Source organism: Charadrius vociferus, unplaced genomic scaffold (assembly GCF_000708025.1).
Source record: "Charadrius vociferus isolate BGI_N301 unplaced genomic scaffold, ASM70802v2 scaffold885, whole genome shotgun sequence".
Classification (NCBI taxonomy): domain Eukaryota; kingdom Metazoa; phylum Chordata; class Aves; order Charadriiformes; family Charadriidae; genus Charadrius; species Charadrius vociferus.
In genome coordinates, this window is record NW_009648594.1 from 860834 (window position 1) to 873252 (window position 12419).

The following is a 12419-nucleotide window of genomic DNA, read 5'->3' on the forward strand; positions in this document are numbered from 1 at the left end:
CTTTGCAATTTTTTCACCAACTATTCAAAACTGGTCTTAAAAAGCACTTTTTTTTTTTTTTTTTCCTGGTAGGTAAGAGTTGTTTGTTTGTTTGTTTTCTAAAGAAAAGACTATCTTTTCTTTAGGAAGGCGGTCCACAAGTGTGAAATCTGCTACCTGACTGTAGGAGTACTGCAAAATTGTAATTGATATGTTGAATGAATATTACATAACAACAAGGAAACAGTACATTTATAATGGAATTGCGGTCCATCTATAAGACACACAGCTCTACAGATTGCATAAATATTCTTGAGGAATGGTTAAAAAAAATGTGATTGCTATTATGGTAGGAATTTGAGGAGTATGCCAGAGAATACCGTATATACTTATCAGCAAAACAAGGACTAGCATATGAAATTTGGTGAAAGATTATTGATAAATTATTAGAACTGGGAGGGTGAATCATAAGACAAATTACAAAAATATTTTTCAATGAAGTGAGATCAAAGCTACTAACATAATATCTACTAAATAGTTCCAGTGCCTCATTTGTGAAATTATTCAACAGATAATATGGACAAAAATTGTAACGACTTGTATTCTTCATTGGGCATTTATGCATTTCTTTTAGTGTGTATATAGGTTAATTTTAAAAGCTTTAAAATCTTTTGAGATAAGTGCTCTCTATGCAAGGAAAACATATTATTAAAAGAAATATAAATGTACATATATGACATATTTCAACAGAACTAATGCTTTTAGTGGCAGTCCAATTTTGGGTTTGTAGGTTTGTTATATAGCAAAGCCAAACAAATGCTGCATCCAGAGAGCAAGTAATACTTAGAAAAAAACCTCCACATCATAGAACATGGTAAAATCCTAAACATATATGCAAATGAGAGGGAAAACTCGGTAGCTAAAACTTACAATGACAAATAGAACAATTTTTCTTGGTCAAAAAAATATACGCTGGAGAATTCAGCATGGTTAGAAACTCCTAGACACAGAGGAGCAAGTCAAAACAGTAAGGCATAGAGACAGAAATTGCTTACCACAATTCAGTGAAAATCCACAAAGCCTGGAAAATGTACTGTGTAACTACTCCCAATATCTAATAAGGGAGCCAGGGCCAGTAGGAGCACATAGGCAATTACGTTAGCCTTGTTGTAATAGAAGTCATAGAAACTGTAAGATCAAACAGAAGCAATATCCAGATGTTTAAATTTAAGTGTCTAGAGACAGCTGAGGCCTTGTTCCTGAAAGTATTTATACATACGCTTAACTTTACAAATCTTAATAGCTTCATGAGCACAGAGTCCACAGGAGCTGAGTTGTCTGCATCATGGGAAACATGAGACCAGTCCACAGAGGCAGACAGGACAAACAGAAAAGAAAAAAAGCCAGAGCAAATGCAAAAGAACAGAACAGATTTAAATATGTGCATATATACATACACACACGTATAAAAATACACATACACATATGTATGTGTGTATATATTTACATATGTGTGTGTATATATATGCATGTGTATATAATGCCTAAGGAATGAAGAAGGAGAATTAAAGAAGTACAAGTTTACATGTCTGGTTATAAGAGCCTTGAAAAAATAACACCTAAGCACAGTTTGTTTGAAAAGTATCCATATTCCACAGGCCAGGCCAACTGTTATTAGTGTTTGCTGTAGAGTCCAGAATACCCTTTCCAGTTCCTTTTGGTTCCAATTCCAGCTTTTCCACACTACAGTTCTAATCTACATTTTTTCTGGATTTAGATCTTACATACCACCTAATTTATTCAAAATCCTGGTAGGTAAGATAGCAAGAATCTTCCCCAAAGCAGTGGCAGACAGTATTTTTACTTCTGTAATGCACACACCGGTGTAGCAAAAAGCTTATGATCAGATAACTTTTTGGAGTAGGCAGAAATGGTTTAATTGATTTCAATAATGCCATTCTTATTTATAGCAGCTGAAAGTGGGTATCTTCATGCTTAACTTCTATTTTGCATAACTTTACATTAACACAAAATAAAACAAAATAACTTTGTGCAAGACTAAAATAGAAATTTTATGGTAATGGTTGCTTTTGAAGTAGTTTTAAGTTTGTTCTAAATTACCAGATACTATCAGTTCCAAAATGGGACTTTGAACATTCAAAGTAAAGAAAGAGCTTTTTTCTATTGATGCCAGCAGATGTGCAAAACCACAAATGATACAAAATGAACATTGACTGTGTTTCATATTCAGCCTGTGGGTCAGGGCAAGCACAGGTTCGTACTAGAATGTCATAAAAACATTGAAAATTAGGGCTAGAAAGGTTTTTGAGAAGTTCTTTATCCCATTCTTTCGCCGAAAGGCAAAACCCACTACATCTGTATTGCTTGTGACGTATGTTTGTCAAATATATTCCTTAAGACCTGCAGTGTGAGAGACTACACACCTTTCCTATTTCAGCTGTTCATGTTATGATAGAAAGCATGTCCTAATTTTCACTTGTTTTTCCTCTGCTGTTTGAGATCTCTCACACAAAAGACATAGAGGGAAAAAAAAATCCCCATCCTCTTTGCAGCAGCATTCAATATACATGAAACTCAGTTCTACTTTAAAAAAAAATTAATGTTTGTTTTCTGGTGAATAAAAAAGAAAAGCTGTTAAAAAAAGGTATAGCAGAAAAGGTGTATTTGGAGTAAATGTTGTTTCATTCTAGGAAAGCACATTTATTCTTTGCTTTTTCTCTAATGATTCTTGGCTCTCTAAATCTCATTGAAGCATTGTGCTGTCACTGGTTGCTACACTGTGGGGATGAAAGCATGGACGCTTTATCATCACTATCTCTGTAGTGTTATTAATTTGTTATTAATTTTTCAGTAGGTAACCAAGGCTATTCTAAAAAGGGAGGAAACAGAGTCTTCCAGTCCTCATGGGCAGGCTATATTTTAGCCAGATTTCCATCTCTGCATTCCACTGAGGAATCCCATTCACTATTTTTATTGGTGGCAAAGAAAACTAAGTATTCAAATATTTGTCCTTTTAATATTTATATGCATACCTTATCTTCTTTTAAAGCTCTGTTTTAGGATTCTGTTCTCCATCTCTCATGCAGGCCCTAAAACTCAGAAGATGAGTTGCAACCCTTTTCTTGATAAGTTCTTGGATTGAAACTTTTTGTTATAGTAAAGAAGTTCTTAGTCAAAAAGTCATGTTATATTCATGGTTCAAGTAACTGCTGTAGGCAACTGTTTGATAGCACTTGACTGTAGTTAGCAGTCAGGGACTTCCTATTCCTCCTACTTTTGCTCTTTGTTATGCTTTTTCTAAGTCCTTTTACTACAGAAAATGAAATCTCTTATCTCCCATGCAGGTGTCCAGGGCTATTTGAGCAGGACAGAAAATGTGTTATTAGTTTCAAAATGGCGTTCGCATTTCTACTGTATTTCGTTGTTGAATAGTTTCATCCAGAAGTGACGAAGCATTCGATCTTTATCTTTCTTTGCCTTTCATTTGACAGTCTAATGAAATTGCTGACTCATCCACCACACAGTTGACGTCAATAGTTATAATTGCGTAAGTGGTATGTAATCATGATCTTGGCATGCAAAGAGCCATGAGATCAATAAAAAGGTGAAGAGGCCAACTACTTGTGGTAAGGTCAAATTCAAGGCTGGTGCTTTCTTGAGCACACTGATGTCATCCACACTGCTGAGTATCTGCAGTGCCGCTTGGCATACCACTCACCTTGCATCTCTTCTCACCTGCACAGAGGCCTCTCGTGTGACACCTGGTGAAACATCATGCAGTAGACACAGCCACAAGTATCCACAGCTACCAACTTCAGTTCAGCAGTAATTGCTGCCTGCTGTTGCCCCTCTTGCTCCTCCTGCTCAAGTGTCTGTGCCATCTGAAGTGTATCTGGCTTTCCCTAGCCTCCAGCACTGTATACCATGAACAATTGCTATGTAGATAGTGAACTATCTGCAAGAACTGGTGTTTGAAAACTGGCTGTGCATAGAGAAGACATTTCCATCAGCAGCTCAGGTGTTTGACCGCTGGACTGTTTGACACCATTCTAGCCAGGCTCCCTGTAACAAAAAGGAAGATTGAGTCTAGAAGACCAAAGCCGCTTGTTGAAGGCACATGGTTCAAAACTCCTGGCGTGATCAGGAAGCCTGTCCAGAATTTTCAGAGGCAGACAGCCATATCTGAGAATGTGGCTCACCACATCTAGCACCAGAAAGCCTGTGGAGCCTACAGGCCTTAGCTTGTACTGATTAGCTGCAACCAGTCTGGGGTCAGCATGTCTGGAGGGAACATGCTGGTGGCTGAGGCCTTCATCTAGTGGCGATTGATTCAGCAGCCAGAGTAATTTAGATCAGAGGGGACATGAAAGCCATGCTAACTTCAAAGTTAGATCAGATGATTGCTTAGGGCATTTTCCAGCTAAGTGTTGAAAATCTCCAAGGATGAGGATGGATTTCACAGCCTGTCTGGGGCAAACTGTGCCAGTGCTTAAGGTGATGAATATTCTTTCCCTCAACATTGGTCATGCTGCATTTCCCTTATTTTCTCTTGTGACCATCGCAGCTTGTGCTTCAGCTCTGCACTTCTCAGAAGAATCTGGCTTTGTTTCTCCTGGCTGAACAAGCCCAGATCCTTCAGCCTCACCTTGTGTGCCATGTGCTCCAGCCCTGTCTTCCCTCTGCTGCAGTCTCTACACTTTATAGACATCTCTTATACTGGGATGGGGGAAGGGTTTGAAACTTGACAGTGTTCCAGCTGTGGTCTCCTGAGTACCAAGTAGGTGTGATTACTCACTTCATTTGATCTGCTATTTGCACTCTAAAATAGCCCAGTATGTGGTTAACTTTCATTGCAACTGCTGACTCATCGCCAGCTTCACCACTACAGTCCCCAGGCCCTTGGCTGCAGAGCTGTCACTTATCCGATTAGTTACCACAGCCTGTACTGCTGCTCCAGGGAAAGGACTTTGCATGTGCCATCACTGAACTCTGTGGTGTTGCCATGGGCCCATCCCTCCAGCTCATCAAGGCTTCTCACAATGGCACCCCATCCTCCAGTGTATCTACCACTCCCCACATTTTGCTGTGAAGGTACACACCATCCCATTGGTCTGCCCATCGATGATTGTGTCAGACAGCATTGGCCTCAATGTCAACCCCAAGTAAGCAAGGTGAGGTTGTGAGGGTGGTGGCTCTTCCAAAAGGAAGGCCACCATGATAGCATGATGGTCAGGTGTGAGAGGAAACCTAATAAGCTCCTAGAAGCATTGCTAGACTTGTCCTAATGTCCCTCACCTCTTGCCCTCATGTTCATTACAGAGCTTCTCTGTAGGCATTGCCTCTGTGGCCATTTGCTGTGCTATGGCAGCCCCATACGTTCAGTGGTTCTGACTGTGGATTTGCTCCAGGGTGATCTCCATTGCCCACTGGACAACCTGAATTTCACAATTCTGGGCCTGATATTTGGTGTGTCTCGAGTTGAAGTCTCCTTCTTTTCTTCACTTGTTCCTGGAAAAGTAAAGATACAAAGAATGCGCATTCTTTCTTACTTCTGCCAATGCACAATATTCTGTACTACTGCACATACCAGCTGCTTAAGAAACCAGTATTCTAGTTTTGCAGCTGTTATGAGCATGGCTGGGGTGAGCTCATTCCTTGGAATATACAACTTGCATCAAAGCCTTGAGGTATGAAATTTAACGTATAGGTTTTCAAAGCCGCCTTTGAAGACTCCCATTGCCTAACCATCATATAAAGTCAGGCAAAGTTTGAAAATACTGAGGTATTTAAAAAAAACAAACCGAGATCCACTTCATAAAAGGTGGTTTCATTGTTTTTGAGTTTGGCAGAGCCAACTTTCATCCTAGTTTTATTCTGTCCCACTGTTGACCTCAAACATATGAGGCAGCAGTTTTCTTCATGAAAGGTTTATAGAAAGCTTGGAGCTAAGTTTGGCAATATATATAAAAAAAAAAAGTTAGGGCTGATTTTTTACATAATACACTGTTCTCTATAGAGCTGTCCTTTCTAGAAATCAATGCAGTAACAGCTTATTGAAGCCTGTTCTAGAAAAATCCTATTTTGGAGGAGAGGATGATTTTCCCTGATTGCTTGGCTTTTTTATTTGGATTTATTCTTCTATTGCACTTCTTTATTTTTTAAATGGTTTAATTACATCACTTTTAAAAAGTTTCTTCCTGTACCAATTGAATTTTGAAGTCTCTCAATGAGCCTATAAGCTTTATTTTTACATGTTCAGTGGTTCACCAAGATAGAACTGTCTGCTTCAGTGAACGCACCAAGATTTTGGTTAAATCAGTGGAAATTCTGATTTTCAGTACTACTGCAAATGTGGTCATAATGAGCATGTGCAGCTGTCATGTAAGACCTCTGCAGTCTACAGGGTTGCTCTAGAAAAGAGTATCACCCATAATAAAACTGCATAAGCATTATTTTTTTCTACTGCTATGTATCTTTTTTAGAAAAGGAAACTTCCAAGCAGCTTTTGTTTATGTACAAAATATAAATCTTCTCTGTTTTCTCAGTGTCGCAAATCTAACAAAATACTAGAGTATCAAAGGAAATTCTACCTCCTGTCTGGCAAAAAAAGCCTTTCCAGTAAGGGCTTTCAAAATGTTTTTTACATTATACATAGCAGAACACAGATGCCAGATGTGATACTGACAGTGCCTCATTTTACCAGAAAAATCTTGCAGAAATAGTTGTAGTTTGGTTTTATATTCATAGCCATCATGCTACATAAAGCCTTTCCTCAGAAGCTTTTTTGCTACAGGCCTAAACATGAAGGCTTATAGTAAGATATTCTGCACTCTTTAAAACACAGCACTGCAGAGACTCACTGACTCAGCTGATACGTCCAGTTTTCAAAAGTAACTTCAGCATTCAGGGGCCTAAATCTTATTATTCTTCACTCAAGGCTTAAGTAGCTTTTGATCCAGTGCTTGATTTAGACATGCAAAACCGTGTGTAGTACTTCTGCGTCCAGTAAGAGGCCATGGACCATGCTGAAATCCAGATTCAGTTCTGTATCATAACTTCCATCCGAAAGAAACATCTTGACATTCTGTATAAGTTCCATCACTGGAATTTCAAAAAGGTAGAATGAAATTGAAGTTACTTGAGGCATTAGTGAGTCAGCCAGCGCCATACACACCTAGTCTCAAACTAACTATCCCTTCTCCACAGTTTCAAGGCAGCAAAATAGAAACATCATTGCTAACATCTATATTGCAAACAGCACGAGAGGCAGATCCGTAAAAGGATGGTGTTTATGCCTCTGGAACTACTGGACCAGCAAATTTCTAGTCTATTGAGGCTCCAAATGCACTCTTTGCTTTTTCCTTTCCAAAGGCAATAACACCAATCTAATTCAGATGTGCACAGAAGTCTTTACTGCAAAGAACAAAGCTCTAGTTTTCATTAACCAATGTTCAGCTCTAGAAGATGGTCCCAAATGGAGTCTGAAAAACTGGAACAATTAATGCAGTTTCCATCTTACAGCTTTCTGTAACAGCTTAGCGGGTATTCTCACCTGAGAAGTCACAATAATTTTTCAACCTTTCCATAGCTTATAAAATGCCAATTGAGTTGTTTCTAAGATAGGTAGCAAGAAATTTAAGCTAGGGCCACTTACTTATATATGGTTCTCTCCAAACTCTTCTAGGGATAAGGAGACCTGAGAACTCAGCTGCTTCCATTGGAATGACTTATTTTTGCAAGCATTAAAATGGAAAATAGTAAGAAGTAGTTTTTATCCTTGTGTTTGTTTCAGTTTAAGCTAGAGGTTTGAGCCCTGAAACATCCTTCAGATAGTAGAATCTGTAGGAGCAGACTTCTGAGAATTTTTAAAATACTGTGCAACAATGAAAAAACATTTTTAACATTTTTCATAGGAGGGGTGACCCTTGATATTTTAAATGCTCCACTAAAAATACAGGAATTCATTCCAAATGATCAGTGCTAGTCCTACATAAAATTTTAGTGATTTCAGTCCCAGATACTTAATAATTCAAGTCTTTCTAGTAGTCAATAGTCCTTCTCTCCTAAGGAGATTCTTAGTATCTTCTTTATCACAGAAAAAAAAATAATTGGGTTTTTTTTTTTTTTTTTCCATAGGAGATAAAGCTACTTGGTGTTGCATAAATTCCAGTGGGAGAAAAAAGAAAAGGTGTCAGCAAAGCAGACATTGCATCTTCCTGGAATTAAAATTTCACTCAGTACCTTGAAGCTCCCTATTCTTCACATTCTATGGTGCTTCATTTGCTTTTGCTTACTGTAATTCAACCATACAGAATTTTCTCCCTGAGAGTTGGGGAGAGGGCTTGGGGTGTTTTAATGTTTTACAAATATATTGTTTCCTCAGGCACATGTCCTTCTACCTCACTTTTCTCATGGTAAGTGGTGAAGAACTGTTGAAAATTAATTGCCAAATTGTTCTTTCTTTGCATACCAAACAGATATATCAAGGAAATTTCAGGAAGAATTAAGTTAAACAGTCCTAAGAACATCACATTTACAGTCTCGGGATTTTTTTAAAGTTCGTTTTGGAAATTAGGAGGTAACAAATGTATTAATGCATTGCTTTCCCAGTAAGTATTATGCAGTGACATAAAAGCAAATGCATATCGGCAATATAGCCCTTTTACACATTCCTATCCTGAATAATCTTTCTTTGGGATTCAATATGAAACTTTTTTCCTGTTTCACAACTGTTATACACACACACACAGTGTGTGCATTTAAGGAACCCTAAATAACTAAAAAGTACAAAGAATGTTTTGTTCCAGGTACAAGTCCTAGAGACATTTTTTCCCAAAAAATTAAAACAATCATGCACTTCAGGGCTCAGTCAAATCTAAATTTAAACTACTGTCAGGTTGGCCACCTGAGCCTGGAAGATACTTCTGCACATTAAGCATCTTTAAAGGCTCTTCAAAATACTTGTTGCCAATAAAAATGGCAGAAATTCTGAAACACGTTTTCTTCTCTTATGCTTGTAGGCATTAACAACACTATGGCAATCAACTATGTATGTTTAATATAGCTTCTGAGCAATATCAATGGCTAAAGCTTCCATATCCTTCTTTGTTAGAATTACAAAATTACAATTTATACAACTTAGCCCAAGTCATAATAAGACTACAAAGTTATGTCATTAGCTGAGCAAATTTTATGACCAAAAAACAATCACCCTGAATGCAATCCAAAACCTATTCAAACCTACAGATATATGAAGTATGTATCTGTTGCTCTAATTCTTCCATGTTTGTTTTTCCTTCATGTAGTAGTAATGTACATCATATATTAGAGTCTATTTTTCGTGAATATACAATGCTCTGTGTACTTGCCCAGCTTCCAGCCCCCATGTAATGTGAGAACTCAACTTTGAAATGTTTTATAGTGGCACACTGATCATTCTTTTAGTTTCACCTGTAGGAGTAAGAGAGCTTTCTTTCATCTTCTCATTCAAATGAAGGCTCCTTCAAAGCTACCTGAGGCTAAAAGAGGTTTTGCCATTAAAGTTACTGAGTTTTGAGCATGGCCTCTATCTAATGAGCTTACTCATCTTACCAGCTTACTTATCTCCCCTTCCTCCTCAGCTGCTCTTTTCTTCCTCACTGAGTTAGGTAATTTGGAGGCACTTGAGAATAAAATATTCTGTATGCTTAGAGAATGAGAACATGCTAAATAATTAATATACTGGTGTAAAACGTGACTTGTCTTGCTCACTATGTAGACAGAATACAAAAATATTGCTGAACATATTTTGTTGCAAACGACCCATTTGTTAGAACATGTAGGGCAAAGCAGAGCTCATTATCACCAGCAGAATTATAGACTTGGCAAACTGCATAGCTTCTCTTCTGATAGCTTCAGAATAAATACCATCCTAATAGTTAGCCTGAAGAGTATTGACAAGGGCCTGACTTGGCGTGTCTGGCCTATGTAAGCCCTTATTATGGGAATAATCTATAGTTATGTGGAGAAATAATTAGGGTTCAGCTGTTCCTGGAAGCCTCTGCCAGAAGAACTGAATGATTCAGCCGTGCACCCCCTCTCTCAGTTGGTGCTTCTGAAAAGTTATCAATTCTCCAGAAATTCCAGAGGACATGGTTCTTCCTCTCCCGCTTTCACGTAACTGTATATAGTGCTTCACTGCTAGTAAAGTCAATAAATACAGGTGGGCTGGACTCTCTATCTGCTGAAGGATGACCTGGCTATACTGCCTCGCTGTCAAGGTTGTGTGTAAGCTCTGATCTGACATTTGTGTTCCAAGAAAACTCCTGCTAGAGAAATATGCAGGGCAATATCTACTTTGTGTTTCCAGAGGGGTTAAATCATTTACTACATAATAATAGAGACTTGCATAGTTTTGGGGATGCCCCAAAGCAGGCAGCTGACTATGGAATTTTACTGGTGCAAATATCATGACTTTAAAGGTTGGTTGGCATTAAGAGCACCAAAACTTGGCTACAGCAGCTTGTAAGCGTCATTTGCATGTTTTTATACAAAGAGAGGACAGAAACTGAAAGAACGTGAAGCTTGAAGGAATAGTATTATTCATGTTTTACAGATGTTGAAGCAGAAAAGATTCCATATATTAAGTATTTACATTAAGTAAATACTTAAGTACATGTTAGTGATTGGAATCCGAGACTTATTAATTCCTTGCCATGGTCATGAACTATCCTAACTATTTCCTAACTTAGTTACAATCCTGCAATAGGACAGGGAGACTATATATAACATTTCCACATGTATCTAAGAAAGATGTGGTATCTAGAGGACTTAACAACAGCATGAATTTGATGACTGTCTAACAATCCTTTAAGATTATTATGGTGCCTTTCATTATCCTCAGGGAATACTTGTTGGGGATTAGTTCTATCCCTGCTGTTTCAACAGAAACACTGACTTATTTGAGTTCTGATCTGCCAGATCATGCAAAATTTTTAAAAATCTTTGGGTAGTTGAGATATCTGAGAAGCTGTGGCGGTGCAAATACAACATGAGTAATAAGGTTCGCAGTGGGTGGGAGCCAGCCAGTGAGCCTGTCATTAGGTGGTTAGCCGAGACATTTATATATTCAAGGACATTTGGAAAGGAGGTTAGAGAAGAGAAAGCTCTGAATATGAGCCAGAATCTCTGAGTAACTGATCATTTTGCCAGTAAAGATTTAAATATAACTTGCCACACACTGGGATTGGCAGTTACGGGGAAAGGTCTCTACAGCAATGACTCAAGACAAATTAGACAAATACATGGTGAATTGAGCTACAAGTGACAGGCTGTTGCTTTGACAATATTAAATACTGGAACTTCATGTGAATATGAAAAAAATTGCACTGCTTTTATGACTGGAAAATCATAAATGAAAGATCAAGTTTGTTTATAAGAATTGGTATTTCACTTCTGTTCTGAAGGAATTTTATGACACCATGAATATTACCTCCTTAATCTTACATTTTATATGCATCTAGATGAGACTCTTAAAGCTACCCCTTTATAGATGGTGCAGATAGCTTGGTGGGATTTTCAAAAGCGTTTTGATGCCTAACTGCCATGGAAATAATCTGGACTATGCTGTAGAAGACTTAACAAGTGGTTGTCTTCATGATTAGGTATCCAAATACAAATGTCTCATAAAAGGGATTTAAGACTTTTGCCATAAATCAGAAGAACTCAGTGTTCACTCTAAAATTATCAGAGCCAGCTAACAGAACAGGAGCATTAGTTCTGTTCTCAGAAGTGATTGATATACCTTGACACCTAGCATTTGTTGACACCAGTAACTAAATGCATAGAAGCCAGGTTGCCCATCAGGATCCAATTAATTCCTGGATTAATTCCTTTGATCCATATCTTAACACCAGTTGAATATATATATATATATATATATTCTGATCACTCAGCCCTGAGTCACTTTTGAAAAATATGACATAATTTCTGTATTTACTTTTAGAAAACCACAACTTCAGTACCTATACCAGGGTGTCAATCATTAAGTCCAAAGATGTTACTCAAAACAGCTTCTGAGTCTGCCTAAACTCTCCAGATGGATGAAAAATCCCTTGAGCGACTGTAGCTCTACGCTGGGTACACCTAGGGCTGACAGGCAAATGGATTGGAGCCTAGCTCTCATCTAAGTCCCTCCACGATCTGTAAACAAAGTAGGCCTGATCCAAAGCACATACGTTTATAACATCTAACACACATGAGACTGGGCCACATGCTGAAAGGGTATAAAAATCTTAAGAGTTTTTGGTCTGGCAATCGAAATTTTTTTAGTCCAAACTATACTCTCCTCTGCCTGAAAACAATCAAACGTGCTTATCCCATGGTTGCACACCAGTTGCCCGGCTGACATCTAGAAGAGAAGCAATTCTTTATATGTCCTG